Below are 23,139 nucleotides of genomic sequence, written 5' to 3' on the forward strand. Positions count from 1 at the left end.
TGCTGCTCCAAAACATCTTTCACGAATGTGAACATCTTTTTAGAATTCAGATCATCTTAACACCTCACCTTCAGCTTCTACCTGGATTAGAGAGATTGGGGGTCATTATGATTATGGCAGTAAGGTAAAAATTGGCGGTAATGGAGTGGTGACTTCGTTACCATTGCATTATCACATCACTGTGCTGCAAGTTAGGCAGTAAAGTGGAGGATTCACCGCCAGCAAAAATCTGGAGATAAATAAACCACTTTACTTAACCGAAAATCAGCAAAATAGGGGGAATTATTGCCACTCGTAATTCTGCTGAAATCCCCATACGGACTAACACTGCCTTCCTCTACTTGTAATTCTGAGGTAAACCTACTGGACGAAGTAGCAGCATTCCAGAACATTTACAACCGGAACACTGCCAAACTTGAAATGAGGCCCAGAGGCCCTCTTTGCACGTTTGGGTCCATTTTGGGCCAGCTGACGACACACTGGCCAATTTTGTGCCCACTGGGCCTCATTACAAGTTTGTAAGGTTCTGAGCTTTACAGTCTGCAGTATTCAGCATTTAAAATGTGTGTGTGTACGCTGTCACTGCTTTTGTATTCTTGTTCACACCTTTTTGTTCATTATGAATTTACATGAACCAACAAACAAAGACAATTCAGACATGAAACTAATATTACAATATTATCCAAGAATGAGCCCACAAAAGCCACAATGATCAATTTGTCCTGATGTACACTTCTGTACAAATGATGACGTCGCCTTCAATAACTCGCCACCTACTGTTGCTGTATGAAAGCAGTGCACAGATATGCACAATGCTTGCAATTTGTGACGTGTTTAGATACTAAGAATTGCCTGCAACCTTTGGCTCTCCAGTAGTATTGGACTGCAACTCCCATCAGCTCTACCCACCATAGTTAATGGTGAAAATCCATGGAAGTCGTAGTTCAAAACACCTGCAGAGATGCAATTTTAGACAGGCATGAGGGTGTAACACCTTCCTTGGAAACCACTAAACCACTTTTTAGGCTCTGCAGTATTTCTGTGGCTTTTGGACGCAGAGGACGAGTGTGGAATGCTATCACTATGTCCAAAATGCACCCCCCTCTGCCTTCAAAATCCATTGGTTTATGTCGGCATGATATTTGCATGCTGACATAAAACCATTGGATTTCTCTGGAATCCACCTGTTTTCTTGCCCGTGATATAAGCAAATAGATTTTTATGTTTTTTAATGAGTATTTTTTACTGAAAAAACTCATCAAATTTATAATTTTTTTCATTTGTGGGGAGTTCCCCCAAGCCCACCATGCCCTATTGTTTTTTGTACCTATTTGCGACCACCCACCCCTTATATATACTTTTCCAAACCCCCCTATATATTTCGATGAGTTCTTTGGTAAAATGTACTCATGAAAAACAATCTAAATTGCACCCGTCGATGAAAGAACGCTATACCAGCAAGCACAACTTTTGAAAGGCCTTGACACTTTTTGCTCTAAGAAGTGCAAAAAGGAGTGCTAAGGATGTTTTGCCTGCTGTAACCCTTTTACTGTACTTTTGAATGCAAATGGCAAACATAGCACTGAAGGGCTGCATTCCATGCTCCAGGGCTGCATTCTATGCTCTCGGTGCCTTGCCGCTCTCTGCCCCAACTCCATGCCATCCTGCTCAACCGTCTCCGTGATAATCTGGGTATCACTGATCAGGCCCTCGCTTGGCTGACCTCTTTCCTCTCAGATCTACCCTCACAGGTCCAACTTGGTTCCTTCCTCTCCTCTATCTCTATCTCTCTACCGGTGGTGTTCCCCAGGGTCTAACCTTTCTTCCTGGCTGTTCAACCAATACCTTGCACTTCTTGCCCAACGTATTGTCGCTCTCTGCCCCAACTTCCAGTGCTATGCAGATGACACTCAGCTCATTTGCAGGCTCCCTTCTTCCACCTCTTCTTTTTCTCTCATTTCTGACTGTCTGTCTGCTATCCTGGAGTGGTGTGCCACCAACAATCTCTGCCTTAATGCCAGTAAGACAGAGATTCTCCTCATCGACACACCTTCTCCCTCCTTTCCTGTCACTCTCTGGTGACTCTATCTGGCCCTCTTCCTGCTCTGACCTTTAAGGGTAAAAACCTCAGGGTCATCTTCGACTCCACACTCTCCTTCTCTCCTCACATCTCTGACGTCTCTAAGAAGTCACACTACCAGCTGCACCTCCTCAGAGGTACTCTTCCTTTCCTTTCCTTCCCCCAGAACCTCACTGTCTCCAGAGCTCTGGTACTCCCTAGGCTGGATGACTGCAACAGCCTCTTTCTAAATATGCCTGCCAATTCATCCAAACAGGACTGTAAGATTTGTCTTTGGCCTCAAGCCCAGGGATCATATCTCTCCAGGACTGAAATCTCTGCACTGGCTCCCAGTGGCTGCGAGGATTACATTCAAAACCCTCTGCATTGTCCACAATGCCTCGTGGGGACTGGGGCCTCAATACCTTCAACTCACTCTTTGTAAATATCTTTCTTGTCAAGCTCTTCGCTCCTCTGCCTCCAACTTCCTCAGGGTCAGTCGCTTCTCCAAGCAACAAGTTAGTAGTCGATAATATTCTTCGGCTGGGGCCTCCCTCTGGAAAAGCCTCCCTGCCTCTCTGAAACTTGAGGACAACCAACTGCGGTTCCGGAAGCACCTCAAGACCTTCCTCTTTGATTCTACTTTCTCTCTTCCTCTCCCCTGCTGAACTCCTGGCTGAAACTGAAACTGCACTGGTCACCTGGCTATTCTCTGATCTCGGGCACAGGTCCTCTCCCCACCATTTGTACACCTGCACTGCCCCCCTGGAAACCTTTCCACTCTTGGGCTGTTTCTGTATCGCTACCAGCACTTGGCACTTGTTGTCTGCAATTACCCTTGCACTTGCCACCAGCTGGCCGTACTTTTTTATTTATTTGTTTTATTTGTTTTACTGTGTGATCCCATGTACTGCACTGCCCCCTCCCATTTCCCCTCGCACTTTTCCCTTCCCCTGCACTTGCGCAATCTCAATGTCATCTGGCCTAGTAAGGTCGCTGTCTCTGTCTTCCCTTTTGTTCACCCTCCCTTGCCTCTTTGCGCCTTGAAACACATGTATAGGTGCTTTATAAATGCCATATCATATCGTATCATGGAAGTATGAAGTAGGCAGCTCCCTCTGCGCAATGTACACTTTGACCGCCTTGATGTGATCGCCTTGATGTACTTCATTGCAATTGCTGCTTTCTGTTATCAAGCGAGCACTCAAAGGCCAACTTTCCATCAGCAGGGAATGCTCAGGAGCAGAGCTTTCAAAAATAATATTGGATGAATGGCTTAAGCAGGCGAGGTATGATCGACACACTAAATGTTACAAAAAATGCAAACATATGCTGGACTCGAAGTTTGATAACAAATATATAACTTAATAGTACACATTAGACCTCAACCTCATAACTTTGACTGGTCAAGTGGAAAATCACCCAACGGCAGCTGGGAAGTTGTTAGCCAATTTTCATCAAAGTTCCAGGAATGGTTTACCCGGGAATAGAGCCCACCCATCAGCTGTTCTACCTGCATGAATACAGAAGCTGGGCAATCCGTTGTGAAGGTGGCAGCAGTAGAACCGACTCCCAGTCATCATTACTGCAACTCTGCTTGGAGAAAGTGACACGCTCGAATCTCATTCACCGCTGTCCAGAACTCTGCTTGGAGAAAGTGACACGCTCGAATCTCATTCACCGCTGTCCAGAACTCTGCTTGGAGAAAGTGACACGCTCGAATCTCATTCACCGCTGTCCAGAACTCTGCTTGGAGGAAGCGACACGCTTGAATCTCATTCACTGCTGTCCAGAACTCTGCTTGAAGGAAGTGTCACGCTCGAATCTCATTCACTCATTCACCATTGTCCAGAACTCTGCTTGGAGGAAGTGACACGCTTGCATCTCATTCACTGCTGTCCAGAACTCTGCTTGGAGGAAGTGACACGCTCGAATCTCATTCACTCATTTACTGCTGTCCAGAACTCTGCTTGGAGGAAGTGACACGCTCGAATCCCATTCACTGCTGTCCAGAACTCTGCTTGGAAAAAAGTGACATGCTCAAATCTCATTCACTCATTCACCACTGTCCAGAACTCTGCTTGGAGGAAGTGACACGCTTGAATCTCATTCACTCATTTACTGCTGTCCAGAACTCTGCTTGGAGGAAGTGACACGCTCGAATCTCATTCACTCATTTACTGCTGTCCAGAACTCTGCTTGGAGGAAGTGACACGCTCGAATCTCATTCACTGCTGTCCAGAACTCTGCTTGAAGGAAGTGTCACGCTCGAATCTCATTCACTCATTCACCATTGTCCAGAACTCTGCTTGGAGGAAGTGACACGCTTGCATCTCATTCACTGCTGTCCAGAACTCTGCTTGAAGGAAGTGTCACGCTCGAATCTCATTCACTCATTCACCATTGTCCAGAACTCTGCTTGGAGGAAGTGACACGCTTGCATCTCATTCACTGCTGTCCAGAACTCTGCTTGGAGGAAGTGTCACGCTCGAATCTCATTCACTCATTCACCACTGTCCAGAACTCTGCTTGGAGGAAGTGACACGCTCGAATCTCATTCACTGCTGTCCAGAACTCTGCTTGGAGGAAGTGACACGCTCGATTCTCATTCACTCATTTACTGCTGTCCAGAACTCTGCTTGGAGGAGGTGTCACGCTCGAATCTCATTCACTCATTCACCACTGTCCAGAACTCTGCTTGGAGGAAGTGACACGCTCGAATCTCATTCACCGCTGTCCAGAAGTCTGCTTAGAGGAAGTGACACACTCGAATCTCATTCACCGCTGTCCAGAAGTCTGCTTAGAGGAAGTGACACACTCGAATCTCATTCACTGCTGTCCAAAACTCTGCTTGGACGAAGTGCCACACTCGAATCTCATTTACGCTGTCCATCAGATTCCAGGTTAGAAAAGTGTTATTGGGTCAGAAAGGGTTTGCCAAAACATGTGTGACTGGTGCATTGTGTGCATCAAGCACTTTCAGCGGTCTTCTCAACAAGGTGCTTCCCAAACTTTCCAAATCTTGCGAAAGGGCACCATTGCTTGCTGGCATTGGCAGTCTTGAGTGAAGATGATCTGTAGGAGAACATTGTGGTGAAACAAGCACTCAAGCTAATGCCTAGTGCATTACTGAATGCCCCGCTGCTGTAGCTCTGTTGAGACGCCGGCTTCATGGCATGACTTCATGGTATGTATTCACATTTGTTGCATTTCGTGGCTTTATTAATCAATCAATGTCCAAAATGAAAGTACTGCACATGCTGCAAAAGAAACAGAGCTGCTTCTCGAATTAATAAAACCAGAATGCATAAACATCTATGCCAAAATTGACGTTTTCACCTGAGTAGGGTGTTTCTTCAAATGAACGTGAATATATTATTTTTCTTCCTCGTGTTTTGCTTTTATCCCTCAGCACAGCTCTCTGCGGCACACTCCAATGTAACCATCAAGCAATGAGACACTCCATGCTTATTTCCCCTTCAGGCAAGACATTCCCTCACCATTCCCTTCTGAGTGACACATTATAAACAATCATACAACCAATATGTCTTCTAAATAAATGACCACTCATTTGTGCCAAGTTTGCAGATGCAATAGCTTATGGGTGTGTGTCACGTATTGAGAGGATGTTTAACTAATTTAGAAGAAGGATGCTCTTGATATGCTGTAGCTGTTAGAATACTTACATGACCAAATACATGGTCCACTATGCTACATCGGGCCTGATTACAGAATTCATGCTCTGGCGAGAGTGTAAAAATGCAGAATAAAAGCACTTAGCCAAACAGTACCTCAGTACCTTGGAAGGACTTCCAGCAACCACCATGGCAACCCTGAGATGGGTCCTGCATGCTGCAGCAAGACCCATTGAAGGACTCTGCAAATTCAGTGACATCACCCGACCCTCATCGAACTGCACTGGCTCCCACTGCAAGCCCCCATCATCTCCAAATCCTTTTGCATCATCGACAAGGTTGTCACCCTGACGTCTCCAAGCGTCCCCACTGAGAATCTCAGCATTTGTGGAGGCCAGCGATCAGAATTAAGAAAATGTGCAGACTTGAACTCCAATGGTGAAGGAAGGAAGGAACCAGAAGAAAGGCAATCTCTGTCTAACCTGAAAGACTCTGGAAGCTCCTCCCTGTCAACATCAGACTTGCCCCATCACTTCTCCAGTTTGGGAAAGACCTTTGTTTTCAAGGAATGGCTCCTCCCTAAAACCTCGGTCCACACACCTTGCACTCACCACTGTACCTGAAACTCGGTAATCTTGCCCCACAGTCTCCTCCCCTGGTTTCTTGCAGAGCCCTTGCTGCCAATTGGCCACCCTCATGCTCCCCTGTTAGCCCCAAAATCAATTTTCTCTGCTTGCCTCACTGTGCTCAAAATGTACTATTTCAATGCCTTTTCACCCAGAACACGAAATTGCACTGCATCTATATTGGTGTCATGCTGGAAAGAAAGTATTTATGTGGAGGGGATATATCCATGCCCAGTTGCTTGCATGGGTAAAATAGAGTTGTTTCCTTCATTAGTTTCCAGAAAACAGCAACTGAAACATCCTTAATGATTTTACAGAAAATTTTCATTGGTGCAAGTGCAATAAGAACTAGTGCACAATAGATTATTTCAAGGCATTTTGCACTAAGGCTAGGGAAAACATTGCCTTGGTGCAAAAGTGCATTGAAAGAATATGTTGTTCGTACTGGGGCATTCCTTGCCCTAAAACTTTTTGCACTTGCACTGATGATAATATTCTGTAATCAGGGGTGTGGGAGACAGTACAATTCTTGGCGGGGGTGGGGAGGCAATGCACAGCCTGGGTACATTACTACTGAATCAATCCACTCAAACCATAAACATGCTGCAGGTCTCAAGTTTGAGTACCCATAAACGTATGCTGTGAAATGCCAAATGATGCTTGTTTTGCAAACACAGTTGCACTCTTATTTATATTTCGTTCATCAACTGTAACATCTGATAACTATTTAAATGCATTTTGGGTAGTTGGTGGGGTCCATGCGCAGTGCCCGTTGGCCATGACTGCAAGCCATGGCCAGTGGCGACTTTGAGTAGTTTCGGGGAGCTCAAGGCAAAGTAAACATTGGTGGTGGAGGGGCATGACAATACAGAAGTTTGAAGGATGTGTCGATGATCTGGGCAATGGCCAATGACACAAGCCATATCCAGTGTTAATTCCAGGTGGCATTGGAAGACACATGGTATGGCCAGGGACCTGGGGGAGAAGGGCCTGGAGATTATGCTACTCGCTCTGGGTGTCTTTGGGTGGCCGGGATCTTGGCCAAATACCATGTCCCGGGCTATCTGACCAAAGTTCCTTATGGGTGGATTCAGGTAACCCAGGACAAGGGTAAAGGACAGCACATTGGGCCCAGTTAATATGATATCTGTCACAGATGGCCTCAGAAACACACCGACTCTCAAAGACATGTCAATGGTTTATAATTGGATCAGTAAAGTGGATCGGCAAGGGCCATCCCGCTCTCTCATCTAGAGCGCACCATCTTCCCTAACCCAGGCATCTCTCAACTCCAGGTTTGTCACTAGAAATCGGTAACCCCTACTATCCAAGATGCTGACTTTCTGAGGGTGATGGCCTAAAGGCAAATGCCTTTGCTCTATAACTCACTCTGGGAACAATCAAGGTGGTTCCTAATTAAAGTTTCACAAAGTGGTATAGCATAAGGATTGATGCCTTCATAAACTCAGGTCCCATTTCGGCCTTCCTTTCCAAGCCCTGGTGTTTCTATTCCTCTCTTTCTCACTCCCTCTCGTTCACTCTCCCTTGCTTTCCCCTACTCTCCAGCCTCCATCTCTCCTCTCTCCCTCACATGACCCCCCTCTTGAAACACCTACTACTCCGCTTGCTGTACCACCACTGTACGCATCTGCACACTACTGCTGCTCCCTTCTCCACACCACTACTGCTCCCCTCTCCACAATACTACTATAACAATCCCCTCTATACTTTTACTACTACTGCAACTACTCCCCTCTCCACACTACTAATACTACTACTATTACTAAAACACCACTTTCCACACTACTACTCTCCATCCACACCTTTTATCTCATACACTCTCCTTCATCTTCCCCAATTCCCTCCCCTCTCACACCCTACTCTCCCTTTATCACTCACACTCCTGCATGCACATTCTAACAACCACATTACTGTTTCTCACTAAACAAAGCCTCACGTGGCAAGTCCTTCAACAATTCTCCTCCACACTCTCCAACATCATCTTTCTTCCGATTGGTCTCTAGGTCCTCCTACTCCTCCCTGGAGCTCACCCAAATAACCCACACCTTACAGTTTCCTGTACCACCTTATACTTAACCTCCAACCTTTCCATTGGGCATTTTGCTCACATGGCTCCCCTGGCCATTTGCTGGCTTTCCATTCCGCAGGGAAGCTGTTACAGGTGGACAAACACATAAAAGGGATCTTAAAAAAACCCTTTTTAGTACATGGATCCACCATCCCTAGGCTATGATGTTCTGCTGAAATCCAAGTTAATGTCCCAGTTAGTAGCGATGGCTTTCTGGATTTGTTTATGCCATTTTGCAGCAGGGGTGGTTGCCGGGAGATCCACTGCCTATTCAATGGGGCATACAGGTCGCTGACCTCCTGGGGGTCCTCCTCCACGTACTCAGGGGGGCTGGCACACTGTCTCTAGTTCTATGCTGTTTGGCACTGCTTGTTTGTTCCGCTGATTTCCCTAGCAGGAGGCTCTGGAGCTATGCAGCTCCCAGCTGACTCTCTCCCAGTGTGGCTCTTCACTGACAGCTCCACCGCTAAGACTGCTGGTACTGGTAACCTTAGGAGGCAAACAAAAAAAAAACGTTGCCGAATTGTGAAGTGCAGGCATGCAGTGCCACACATGCCAGCATGGGCATGGCACCCAATGGCAGCAATGCTGATGCAGCTGCAGGTAATGCATCCCCAGCACCTGCAAGCACCATCCAACAGCCATCCACTGTGGTCATGACTGGGGAGCCAGATGCTGGCAAGCACGCACAAGGAGGTACACCCGCACCCACCCAATTGGCCCAAGACACCCCCTCGCCACTTAAGCGGACACCCAGCCACATGTACTGCATGGTGAGCATGGCCTGGAGTTAGAAGATGACATGGATGGTAGTACAGCTCATCCTGCTTCAGCACCAGCCCTTCGCATAGCCCACAACCCATAGTCAAAGCTTCACAGGATGACATATGGAGGAGGCTAGACGCCATTGAGCAGTGGCAGATGTGCTTGGAAATCCTGGTGAACACACAAGTCGAACACCTGCAGGCCATCTGAGGCTGTGTCCAGGGTGCCTCACGGAGGACAGAGAGGGCCATGGACCGGGACTGATGACAATCAGCTGTTACAGCGGCCGCCCTGCCAAATGCTGTGCAGCATGGCACAAGCAATAACAGTTTATCCAACATTCTCTGGTCTGTACATTAATACTCCTCCAGTCCGGTGTAGGCACCAGAAATGACCCTTAAAAAGGCCAAAGGTCTGCTCGATGCAGAGTCTTGTCCAGATGTGTGCCTCATTGTAGGCCACCTTATGTGGCATCTGTGGATTCTGCATGGGCGTCATCAGCCATGGTAGCTGGTGGTATTCAGAGTCACCTGCAAGGGCAAAAGTCATAGGTGTCACTCATAGAGCATTGTGGATGTGATGCCTTTTACAACAACATGTTGATAGACACGCTGCATGCACTTTTACAAGTATTGTCCCGCAACATGACTGGGTTTCTCTCCATCTTAATTCTCGATTTGTTTGCTGCAACACTCTCCTCTTGAGACCTTTAGTAACCTTTGTTCAATTCTGCTCATGTGCGTAGTGGATTTTCACTCATCTATAAAGTGCTTTTGAGGTATATATATGTATAGTTGGCGCTTGCCACAATCTATTTTACTACTAAGCATAAGCAAGCCTCACAATTGCTTTGCTTCTTACAGTTTCTTGCATCTGTACACGTTTAAACTAACCGAATATCTTCATCGTGCATATGGCATGGGTTTCTGCATCTTGACATCAACTGATTCACCTTAGGCTCAAGATGTCACTTATTCATGGTATTTCGTCTCTATGTCAGTATTCTTAGGTCATTATATTTTCTATATGTATGTCAGTCCGATTTCTTATGACGTCACCAATCGTCGTCCTTTAGTATCTTCTTGGCTTCTTTGGGTATTCCATTCTGACAAACGTCATTTTGCCTTGTCTGTAGATGTGGTTTTCTCAATGGGTACCTTACTGTCCAGGTTTTCTTAGGTGTCGGTACTCCAATAGGTTGTGTTACTCTGATAGGCACTGGGCAGAGCCTGACTGCAGCTCTCTGCTGGTTTGTCTGTTCTCCATACGTCACATATTTTTGCGTGAACGTACCTGGCACTATGAAGGGGGTGGCTGGAGTGTGGATGGTTCTTGGCACTTCCTCTTCACTCCCCCCTCTGGGCGATTCATCGACCACTCTCACTTCTTTCTTTGCATTCACTTTTATTTCATCCTCTGGATCTAGACATTTTGTAAGCGATATTCAATCAACACTACAGCTAAGTGAATGCCTAGTCTGGGATGCTGAGGAAAACCCTTATTGATGTATTTTTATATCCAGTTCAGTACTCTGGATGACAACCCTTGTATAACACCCTCCTCTTAGAATCCCCCTGACCCCACTGAGCCAAGAAGTAGGTTTGTTTTGCAAATTAAAAGGTTTATTTGAAAATTTAAACAATATATATATATATATATCACACTTCTATAAATAAATTGATAATGGATATTACACTTGTGAATATGAGCAGTAGTCAGCAAGAGGTAACTTATGAATAGGAACAGAAGAATAAGGTGGGAAAGAATGCTTTATATGGGTCAAGCAAACGCAATGATGAATGAAATGCAGTACAGAAATAACTTGTTATGATTTTAGCAAAAGGTAATATGATCACTTTTTCTTTTGACAATTCACTCCCCCCCTATGCAATGCAAGAAATGGAAGGAGAGCACACAGTCTTCAAGAATCCCAACAAATCACACTTTATAATGCAATACACAGTACCAGTTCTCCCAGCAAGCTTAGGGAAAATAGAAATGAGTTTTAAACACAGGCGAATAACTTTAATGTGGTCTGCAAGGAAGTGAAAAGGTGCGAAAATTGCTTTTAATTCCCTCTAGAGGTTCAGGGTGAGTGAGAGATGCTTGTTGGTATTAGTTCAGGCTCACTTTAGCAATGCTCTATGAGTTATTACCAGGTTACAAACAGATTTTAACAAAGGAAAGAATGGAGCTGCTATTTTGACAAGTGGAGAAATTGAGCCAAAATCGCAAATCGCGGTAAATTTTGCGAGAGCGTAAATCGTGATTGCGGAAGAAGTATAAAATGAAAGTTAAACCACGTTCCTAGCCCAAACGGTTCCAGAGATACAGACGATTTAATAAAGGTAGATTTTCGGATTTAAAGTAAAACTCAAAATGACAGGTGACAGCTTGCAGCTGCAGAATTGACAGGTGACAGTTATGCAGATTTAAAAATGACAGATGACACGATTTCTAGGAGGCTGTTCTAATTAGGTTAAAATAGTTTGGATTAGATTATTTTAACTAAGAGATTGGTTCTGCACAGTTCTGCTAGGTACTCACAATATCAATTTGAAATAGGCCTCGTCACGGTCTGGTCAGGTTGGACGGGACTTCCGGCGGGTGGTTCTGAAGTCCCGGCTATCTGGATCAGCTCTGCTCTCTGGGTCTGTCAAGCACCGGATCTGCTCACAACGGTCTGGTTTGTGGCTCTCTCGGGTTCTGGATACAGCACTGCTTTCTGGATACTGCTACAGGTTCTTGCAAAAATTCTTGGCAAAAGTTCAAACAGCTCGCCCGGCTGTTGAATAGTTTGGTTGGTTTTGAGGCCTGCTGAAGAGGATTCAGCTGGTGGATTCAGGCCTCTCTGCTACAAATTCTGGAGTTAATTTCTGCTACAGGTTCTGGAGATTGATGGATTTGAAGTCTGGATCTCTGGATGTGAAGTCGTCGGTCAGCATGCTCCGCAGAAAATGGAATTGAATGTCTCTACCTGTCCCAGCAGTCTCTTTTTATGTGTTTTGAAAATGGGTGTGTGCCTGGGCCTAGCTAAGCCTGCCCCTCTCTACTTCTCATTGGTCCAATTCTCCCCTCTCCCATGATTGGGGGAAGGAAATGGATTGTCACCATGATAAGGTCTGTTTATGGGTCAGAGGATCCTCCCCTGGTCAATTTGCACACAAATCTATTTCTGACCCAAATACATATTTACCTATGTACCATTTTTCTAATATTATAGGTCCAGTTAACATATTTTCTGCAGCACCAAACCATCCGATCCCTGTCTTTGTACGATGTCGTGTCCACTGATGACAGAATTCTCCCCTTTTCATCCAGATAACAACCTCTAAACCTTTCCAGATTTTACACAAATGTGCACCAGGGATATGGGTTACAGATGATAAATTGTCAGATTTTTAACATGCATACACTTGGAGTAACAACCTTTTTTCGCTACTATCCCCAGGAACATACCACAGGGTCCTAACACCTCTTAAAATGTGCACAGAAAAATCACAAGAATAATGATATTATTTATATAATTTTGACCAGTCCGCACTATGAGTTATCTATCTTTTTAAAATTATGCCCTGGTCAAAAAGGGGTGTGGCTTCCCACATCACATGGTGGAATAACTATTTATCCACTTCCCCCAAGCCAGCTTGTTCACAGAGGCACAGCTGCCCCCCAGTTTCTCCCAAGAGGAAGCTATTTTACCACGCCCTCAATATAACATTTGCCTGAGTCACGGAAGTTGCATTGTTCTGTCCCTTCCAGTTCCCAGGTGCTCCACCCCTAATCTAATCAGAGAGGTGCAAACTCCTTTTGGTGGGGAAGCAGGATGCAGCTAGGCCTGGGAAGAGTGGCTGAGCAGGTTTCTCCTGTCGGGGGTACTTGTCAGGCAGAATCCAGTTTCATTAAGCCAGGTTTCAGCTAAATGTCACTTTTTGTTCCCAGTTTAAATCAAACTTACATTTTTTACATATACATTAAAGAATGACTTCCTTCAAGTCATTTCAGAATATAGTTTTACATTGTATCCACCTCTTAGAAAGTCTTTCCTTGGCTTGGTTGTGTTTCATTTGTTCAGTTTTACACAAAAGTCTGGTGGTTTTAAAACGCCGGCTTTCTGATAGTGGTGAGTACCGGTATTGCAACCATTTTTGGGATTAAGAAAATGAATTCCCCACAGTTCTGAGTTGCTTTTTGGCAATCAGCATTGCCATTTTGAATGGTTTCAGGCTACTGTGTGTGTAGCCCAATGGTGGTTTTAGGCAGTGCCCTCCTGTGCTCACAACATAGGCAAAAATGGGTGGCAGCCTATTCTTCATGTTTTCCCTGTGCACTCTCTGGGGAGTTCTGGCCATCATGATGTTTTCCATGCCAGTACTGCACAGTTTTATGGTAGGGCTTGGATGCATGGGTAAAAACATCCCACAAGCCCCCCCTCTTGCGATGGCCATTCTGTCCTTTCACTGATGGAACTCGCAAGATCTGGGATATTCGCCTCCTCTTCTTCCAATTCCATAGATGGCACAGTTCAGCATCTTTTCCTCCCTCCAGTCGATCAATCAGTTCTCCTTGCTGGTCCTGATGGGAGGATTGGGCGGTACCCGGGCCCCTCGGGTCTCTGCTCCCGGTCCCCAGTCATCCTCCTTGGCCAGTCTCCAGGTTTTCTTTCTCCTAGGACGACAAAGGAAAGCGGCAATACCTATTCGTAGACATTTCTTCCCCACCATTGATATAGTTTGGTGGCATATACATTTTATAGTCAAAACATTTGCGTTCTTATTTTAACAAAAACAAGATACAATTATAAGACATTTTTTTTTTTTTCAAATCCTAATATTTTAGAGACTATATGTGGGATATTTTAGGGTTGGAATTGAATTACTCTGGAGCGGTCCCCTCTGGTATTGCAGAGGACTCCTCCAGTTGTTGCAGAGTGTGCCTGGGATGGCAACACTTTAGCTGATTTCTATGGACCCACTTGTCTTCCCCCTCTGCCAAACTGCCTTTGGGGATGCAGATCTTATAGGCAACAGGGGAGATCTTGTCTATAATTTCAAACGGTCCCTTCCATGTAGGCAAGAATTTTCGCTGTTTGGCCTGGTTCCTTTGGAAATTGTATAGATAGACCCGATCACCCACCTTATATTCCTTTCGGGTAGTTTTCAAATCAAAGTGGGTCTTCATGCTCTCGGCTGATCTTTCTAGATTTCGCTGAGCATAGGCAAAAGCATGTTGAAGGTGTTTCCTTAAATTCTCTACATACTCATGAGTTGTAGAGGCATTTATCAGTGTCTGCTCTTGAGTCCTGTAGAGCAGATGCTGGGGAAGCACCATCTTGCGTCCGGTCATCAACTCAAATGGTGACATTTTAGTTGCAGATGAAGGGGTAGATCTGATGGCCATTAGGACCAGAGGTAATCGGATATCCCAACTTGGCCCAAAATCTGCCACAAACTTTTTTAAGATGCTCACAATGGTTCGGTTATATCTCTCCACTGCTCCAGAAGAAGCTGGCCTGTAAGCAATGTGTAGCTTCCTTTTAACCCCCAGTATCTCCCACATCTTTGTCATTACTTCACTGGTGAAGTGACTACCTCTGTCTGACTCAATCCTTTGAGGTAGACCAAAACGGGAAAAGATGTGGTTAATCATCAGGGCAGCTGCTGTTTCTGCCTTGCAGTTTGGGGCTGGGAGACATTCCACCCACTTGGTAAACAAGCATGTAACGGTCAACATGTACTTGTTTCCTCTAAACGAGCGAATTACAGGGCCTATAAAGTCGATTTGCAAATCTGACCATGGCAGTGTCATCCCCCTCTTTTGGAGAGGTGCACGGTGCGTGAGGGATGATGGCTGAAATTGTGCACACACAAGACACCCCTTCAAGTATTGGTCGAGGTCCTGCCCCATGTGTGACCAGTATGCAACCTCTCTTAAGATCTCCAGTGTTGTGTGAAACCCCCTATGACCGGCGGTGGCCGCATCATGGGCGTGACTTAACATCAGGCTTCGGAATGAGGTAGGAACCACCCACTGATCGTGGCCAGCTTTGGATTTCCTTACTAGCAAACCGTCTTGGATTCGGAACATTTTTGGACATTTCATCAACACTCTTAGGTCCTCTTTCCCAATGTAATCGGTATCCGTCAGGGGAAAGTTCTCAGGGTCCTCAAGGTGTTGGTAAAACTTACCAATAATTGGATCCCCCTTCTGAGCTGTAATTAAATCAGTATCAGGGGTCTCCTTACTCCATTGGGCAGTTGAAAGATCATTGTGAGCATTTGTCTGGGACCTAGTGATAGCAGTGACCTGGATTTCCCCCAACAGGGACTCTATTTCGATTAGATCCACTTGGTTGGCCCCGGTTTTGGCCAGCTGATCAGCTAAGTCATTTCCAGCTTTGTCTGGTCCCTCTACTTTGGAATGACCCTTGATCTTCTTCCAGTAGATGGTCATCCCATTCGAGGTGACCAGATCATCAATGTTTTGCATTAATTTCCCATGTTTTAGGGGTTTGTTATTAGCACATAACATGCCTCTGGTTTTCCAATTAACCAGGTGCTCCACAAACCTGTTCCGTACATAATCCGAATCGGTGATTATGACCAGTTCGTGGAGTTGATGTTGGACAGCAGTGAGGATGGCCTGATGCACAGCCATCAACTCTGCCACCTGACTACTTTGGGGACCAATTTTGTATCCAGCGGAGGGTTCTGGAAACTCCTTCACCCAGGCATTCCCTACGCCGGCCACCAGTTCTTTCTCCCCGTTGTTGTCAACATGGTACGAGCATCCATCCACATAGACAGTGGGCATTCCCTCACACTTGTCTTCTTCAAAGACTTTGTGTGGGGAATTAAGGTATGCCTCCATGTTGTCCTTGATTTTTAGACTTTCGTCCTTGAGACAGTTTTCTCTGGCACAATCATGCAAGTCAGTCAGACCTTGCGCGAGGGGACTCTTCTTGTTTTGGCCATATCTGACCTCCACAGGAAAGCCTTGCATTGACAGAATCCAGGAAGTAATTTGCAAATTATTCACATTTCCGGCCCGGATTCTGTCACTTTGGAGATATTGCAGAGGCTGATGTGGAGTCTCCACTATGATGTGTTCCCCTGGGATGAACGGGCAGTAATTCTTCAATGCCCACACCGTTGCCAGGAGTGCCTTCTCACAATCGTTGAATTTTTCCTCCACAGAGGATAAAGTTTTGCTCGCATAGGAGATTACTTTATTGACCTTGTCATGCTTTTGGTATAATACTGCCGTCAAGCACGTATTAGAAAACCCTGTCTCCAGGAAGAACTCCTTGTTTCTGACAGGGTAAGCTAGGCAAGGCGCTTGTGAGAGGCTTTTCTTGAGTTGTCTTACTGCCTCAGATTGTTCTGGACCCCATTCCCACTTGACCCCCCTCTTCAGGAGATGAATCAGGGGTCTGGTGATCTCTGCGTAGCCCTCAATGAACTTTCTGCTGTAGTCAGTCCAAGGAAGCTCCTTAGTTCCCGCAGAGTTGTGGGATCATTCAGTTTCTGGAGTGCTTCCACTTTCTTTTCCTGGGGACAGAGACCCTGAGGAGTAATCTCATGCCCCAAGAAATTAACACGGGTTCTACACCACTGTGCTTTCTGAAAGGAAAGTTTTGCTTCGGCGGCCCTCAACTGTGTCAGAACATAACGGATCTCTGCTATGTGTTCCTCCACAGATGAGCTTTTGATGAGGACATCATCTACATAAGCCAGGTTACCCCTCGCACCCAGGTCGGGCATGGCCTTATGTAGGAAAATGTTGAATTCATTGCCGGAGTTGAGGTATCTAAAGGGAGTCCGGGTCCATGTGTACTGCTGGCCCCCAAAGGTAAAAGCCAGTTTGTATTGGTCCTCCCTACTGACAGGCACGGTCCAGTATCCATTGGTCAGGTCTATTGCTGTGAATACCTGTGACCCCTGGATCTGGGCCAGCCCTTGGTCAATGTAGGGCAGAGGCCATCGGGAAGTATGGGCCCATTTGTTGAGCTCCCTAAGGTCGGCGCAGAGTCTCCACTGGCTGTTTGGCTTCAATATTCCCAGCACCGGATTATAAAAAGTGCTGTGGACTGGACGGATTATTCCCCGGGACTCAAGGTTCTTAATTATTTCAGTAAGGGACTCCATGGATGCGAGAGGCAAACGATATTGCTTCACAAACACTGGAGTCATTCCAGGGTCTGTGGGAATTGTTGTTGTGTGGATGTCGGTGCGACCACAGTCATATGAGTCTACCGCAAAGAGATCTTGGAAATCCAAGAAAACTTGTTTCAACTTTTGCCTCTGTTCCATAGTCACACAGGCATCAGCTAGGTTGACTCTCTCTTCCACCATCTGCCTGAAGCCTGGAAAGACTTCTGGTTTGGCTATCTCAGCAGCCTCCTCCAGCTGGGTGGAGAAGTCCCGGGTCAGAGTGCTGATTTGGACTGGGGGCTTCAGGTGGGAAAGGCAGCCCTCATGGACCTGGAAAATCACCTCATCCCTCCTGAAGTCACAAGTCACATCTTCCTTACCATAAGGGCAAGAAGTGTACACCAGGAAGTTCCCCTATGCCAGGTGAAAATCCTGTCTGGTGTTGTATTGTCCTCACTGTCACTGTCAAAACAGTCCTTGGGGATCGGTCCTAACAGTTCATTTCCTAAATCAATGGAGAAATGTCGGTCATCAACCGCCATTCCAATAATGGTGCCTGCGGCTAGAGTAATACTCTTTAAGTCGCTGTTATCCACCTCTATTGGAATGGTGTCATGTTCTATGTTGATTAATGGTGTTGGGTTTACCCCTAACCCTTGCTGTTGGAGAGAAGCATTTAGATGAATATAAGCATCAGGGTTTTTCAATTTTTGTCCTCTTTTAACTTTCACTTCCAGGGAGAATTGTCGGGTCCTTTCTGGGATGGTGACTTCCTCTTTAATCTGAATTTCAACTGTATAAGGAAGCAATTGAGCTGACCTAAATGCTTTTTCTGGATCATCAAAGCCCATGGGATTATCCGCTAATCGGGACCAACTTTGAAGTTTATTAGGTCCAAACTAATGGCGAAGCGATTGAGAATGTCACGGCCTAAGTAAACGGCGGCAGTGACATCTCGCACTACCCAACAATTATGGACTATGCTCTTGTTGCCAATGGAGATTTTGAGCATACACCTGCTTGGCAGGAGATGTTTGGAATTAGGTGCTTCCAGGTCCATTTCCCATTTGTCTATCAGTTTGAATGTGGGAATGGCTGGATCTTTTGGGAGTTGCGGAACATGGCTTCGCTGATGAAGCTCTTACTGTTGTTCACGCACACTCGGGCGAGAACAGAGTCCTTCCCCTCATTTAACTGAACTGGGATGAACAACTGATCTTCAATTTGCTGAATATCAGCCAGGCTCTGAGCTGATTTCACATCTTTCTGGACGATAGGAGTGGGAGTGTCTGATTGTGGATTGGTGTTTCCTTCCAGTGGGGAATACCACCTTAAACTGGAAGAAAGGTTGATTTTCAGAAATAGAGAGGACCCCCCATCATCAGTCTGTTGCCCTACTGCTATTACTGTCACGTCTGGAATTTGGTTGTTCTGGAAGTGAAATTCTACTTGGTCAGATTTTTGTTGAACCATGTGGCAGGTGCCATTTAAACTAACATGGTTGACACTCCGTTTTAATTTTATTTTATTTATTTATCGGCTAGTCTGGGTCCAGAGGACCTTGTTTACGCAATCTATTAGGGGTGACAACCTTCTCAGGAGGTCATTCCCTAGTAAACAAGGGGTGGCCTCTGGAGTCACTACTATGACCGGGTGTTTCACCTTGTGTCGCCCAATTTTGATGTCCAAATCTGCAGTCCCCTCGACAGGAATTTCCTTCCCGTCAAAGTTCTGCAGTTGTCCAGGAAGAGAGGTGAGAGGAATACGGTAATTCTCCCCCCTTCCTGCATTTAGTTCCTCAAAGGCCCTTTTGGACACAAGGGTAGCTTGGGATCCAGTGTCCACCAGTGCCAAAATTGTACCCTGCCCCTGTACTTGTACCGGGGCATAATATCTTCCCTCCTTCTCCTCAAGGGGGCACAGATAATGCACATTTTTGGACAACTGGTGGGCTAACTTTCTGGTTTTGGACATTGCTAGCGAAGAGATTTGGGCAGAATTATGTGAAGAGCCTGGGGAATCCGAAAGAAAAAGTTGGCAACTGGAAATGGTTTCGAGTTCTGGGCCGCCCCCCCCCCTTTTTGGAGGCATTCATCAAGATGGGTTTGACCCATGTGATTTTTGGTATTGTCGGTTCAGGGATGAGATGAGGGGGGCGGTAGCTCAGTCTCCACATCTCCCCAGTCTGAATTGGCATCCCTTGGGAGCCATTTTTCCTTGGGAGGAGTTCCCCCATCTCTGAAGGAGAAGATCCTTTTCCCAGGATCTTCTGAGGATCCCTCTCCCTCAAATTGGAAGACCTGTACCTCCTCCACAAAGTGGGTCTGTTTGGGTCCTTTGGTTCTCCTACACCCCCTCTGCTCCTTGGGAGGCAGGCGTCCAGGGGCAGGAGATTTTGTTTCCGGTTCCTGGTTTTCCAGGGGCTCTTTACAAGTTGGGAAGGAAGCTTCCCTCAAGGCTTTACACCCCCCTTCCCCTTGTGCCTCCTCGCTGGGAACCGGTGAGTTATTGGGGTGCTGCCCCCATCATTGTTCTGGAGCACCAGGTCCAGAGTTTGGGGCATTCTGCGGTGGCATGCTCATCTGAGGGTTCTGTTGAGCCCTCAGTATGTGTGTCATTCGCCGTCCTGTTTGGCGTTTGTATCCGCGTTGGCGATTACGCGCTGGAAGGGCGTGCGGAGGTTCCACTACGTGATTTCTCTGTTACTCACCCTACGGTCTAGTGGTTTTCCAACATGGCGTCGCTGGTAGTATTTCTTTCCTCCTCTCCCAGCGATCGCGGCGTTGCAACCCCCTTCACTGCGCTAGCTCGCTGCTTTGGGTTTACACGCTAGTTTTTCAGCCTTGACCTCCTCGGTCACTTTCTGTACTTTCGGTCCGCCCTCTCCGGACTATCTCTCTCTCCCTTCCTTCCCTCAGCTATACGGTGCGCTGTTCCCCACGCCCGCCTCCTCTGCCTTACCTTTCGGCTGCGCTGTCATTCAGCCGCCCTGGTTCCTGTTGCTCCGGAGTTGTTTTCTCTGCTGGTACCCTTTCCGGTGGCTATCTTTCTCTCCGGAACCTTCTTTGCTTCGGATGTCCGGCTTTGCCTGCTCCCATCAGCTAACTGCCTCAAGAACTACAACTGCTTGCTCCAGATCCTCTCAAACCGCTACACTCCTCGGAGGGTTTTTTCTGCCTGAACAGGCTTTTTCCCTTTGTACTGTCTCGCCTCGGGAAGGGGGTCCCGGGTTTGCTATACTTTAGCACTCACTGTGGCTTCCTCTCGAGACAGATACTTTCAACACAAAAAGGAGAAGGACTATCTCTCTCACAGGCAACTGCAAACGGAGGACTTTGAATCAGGTGAGGAGAGTGGGGAGGAACGGGAGTTAGCGGAACCGGCCAATTCGGACAATGTGACCCAGATCCCGTGCCATATTTTGGACCTGGCGCTCAAGTTGTGAAACCCACTCAGGCTGATACGGGGCTCTATTTTCTCCCCTGGGCTGATCCCGGGAAGGGTAGCTATCCCTTCTCTGGTAATACCCCGGATTGGGAAGATTTGGGTACACCTCCACCCTTGGCCTCCCCTCTCCCGGATTAGGTTGTCTGGGCTCATGGAATTGGGGAAAGAAGGATGGATGATTTTGGGGCTGGAAATTGGGTGGATACCTGGGGAAAAAGTTCTGCCCAGGATTTGGAGAATTTCTGCCCTCCTGTGGGAAGTTGGGAGGGAAGTTCCCTGGGTTAGGTGCTTGGCTGGACCCCCTCCCTTGGGCTGGAGGAGTCCACACATAACCCAGGATTGGTTGGTTTCCCTTGTAGCGGGGACTTACATAGTCAGGGGAGCGGGGGACCCCATTTGTGGGACTACCTCCTCGACTCCCTGTCTGTGACTGGCCCGAGGGCCTTCTGGGCTGTGAATTATTTGGTGCAGGCAGAATTTTAGGCCCCCCCATCTCCAAATCTAAAACGGGGGCAACCTTTACCTCTGCCACCTTGGCAGCAGCAGGGGTGCTATTGGTTTTGGGGTTTTTCGGCGCATTATTTTTATTTTCGATGGGCTTCTGCACCTCATAGATCCGGGTAGCCTGTTCAATGACCCAGTCTAAAGATCTTTTCTCATGAAAATCTCTCACGAGCTGGGTCATTATGTATTTGGGTAAGGCATGGAAGAACGTATTGATAAATTCTCTGCTATCCGTGCGCACCCTTCTGTGGTCTGCGCAAAAGCACGCTTTAATTCTTGCACAAACTCTTGTGGGGCCTGATCCTCCCCACATTGCAAATTGTAGGCTGCCTGGCGAGCCTCTTGAGGATTTCTGAGCACAGAAAAATGTTTCAAGATGGCCGCCCTGTATGTGGACCACCTTGAATGGATTTGATCCTCCAGCCCTGCAAAGAAACTGGAGTATTCTGGTGAGAAGGTCCATTTGACGTACTGGATGCAGCTACTGCTGTCCTTCAAATGGAAAGTCTCCATCATTTGCTCATAGAGCTCCAAGTGTTCCCAAACAGAATACTTGGCGTTCTTATGATAAGGCGTGATGACACTCCTTATTGCCTTTATTTGTTTCAATGGGTCCTTAAGCAAGGCCCTTTTTGCCTTATTGGCCTTTTTGGTTCGTGTAACCCTGGTCCATTCGTCCTCCGACTCAGAAGCGCTGCTCCCAGAGGTGCCCGTCTGATCTTCCAGGTTTTCCCGGATTCTGCAAGCCTGGGAATGGCTGGCAGATGTAGGGACCTGGTCTCCTGTGTCCTGTAATGCTCAGAGGAGTCTTCAGATCCCTCCTTGCTGCCAGGATTTGATGGGTACCCCCCCCACTGACCTAACTGGGCAGAGGTTTTCAGGATGCCCTTAATGGGCCTACTCTCCTGGGGTTCCCCACTAAATTGCACTGTGCTTGGGTGCCCATACCCGGATGCCCGCCCATCCATTCCTGGGAGGTACAGGCCTATGAGCCCCATACTTCTAGCTGGATAGTAATCTGCCATCCCCGTGGCCCTGGGCTCATGTGCGCAAGGGGGCATGGGGGTGGCAGAGTCCAGGGACTGGGAGAGATGAAGGCCTCTGGTACTAGGGCTCCTGAGGTTATGCTCAGGAGTTTCTCTTTCCCAGCGAACCTCATCTCTATCCGCCCCTGCTTCCTGTTGCAAAGCAAGAGCCTGCGCTTTCAGTTCCACAGTTAAGGCTTTACTAGACTCTATCAGTCTCTCCTGCATCGCTACTTGTTGCTGGAGCCTATCATTGTGCTGGCAGAGAGCGTCATTCTCTCTCTGTGCCTCCTCATTGGACCTGGAGTACTGGGCCAGTCTCTGCTACAGGAGGATTACCTCCTCAGTCCCATCCCTACTGGCCTGCTCCTTTCTTGCCAGGGCTTCCTCCAACCTCCTGGTGTGATCTAGCAAGCCCTTATGCTCTTTTTGGAGGTCACCCAGCCCCTGGAGGGCCCAGTGATTTTCTTCAATTTTTCTTTTTAAATGGCAGACTTCCTGGCCTAAGGTATCCCTTTCCTGACCAAGAGCCTTCATTTGTGATGCCAGGTCGTCCCTCTGCCTTTGAAAGGCACCAGCTTTCTGGCGTTCTTCATCAAACTCTGCCTGGGTATCCAGGTCTTTCAAAATCAATGTATTGCTTTCCTCTTTCTCTCTGTCTAGGTGGATTTGCAGGGTGGCTACCTGCTCTGTGCATGCCCTGTTGAAATTGATCTGTTGCTCCAGCTTTTTCTGGCTCTGCAGTAAGGAGTCCAGACTGCCTTGGTGCTCCTTCTGCAAAGCCAGAATTCTGGTATCCTGGTCTGTCTTTTCCTTTTGCAGCATATCCATGTCCT

The sequence above is a fragment of the Ambystoma mexicanum genome, chromosome 8, assembly GCF_040938575.1.
Source record: "Ambystoma mexicanum isolate Mex_15411 chromosome 8, UKY_AmexF1_1, whole genome shotgun sequence".
Classification (NCBI taxonomy): domain Eukaryota; kingdom Metazoa; phylum Chordata; class Amphibia; order Caudata; family Ambystomatidae; genus Ambystoma; species Ambystoma mexicanum.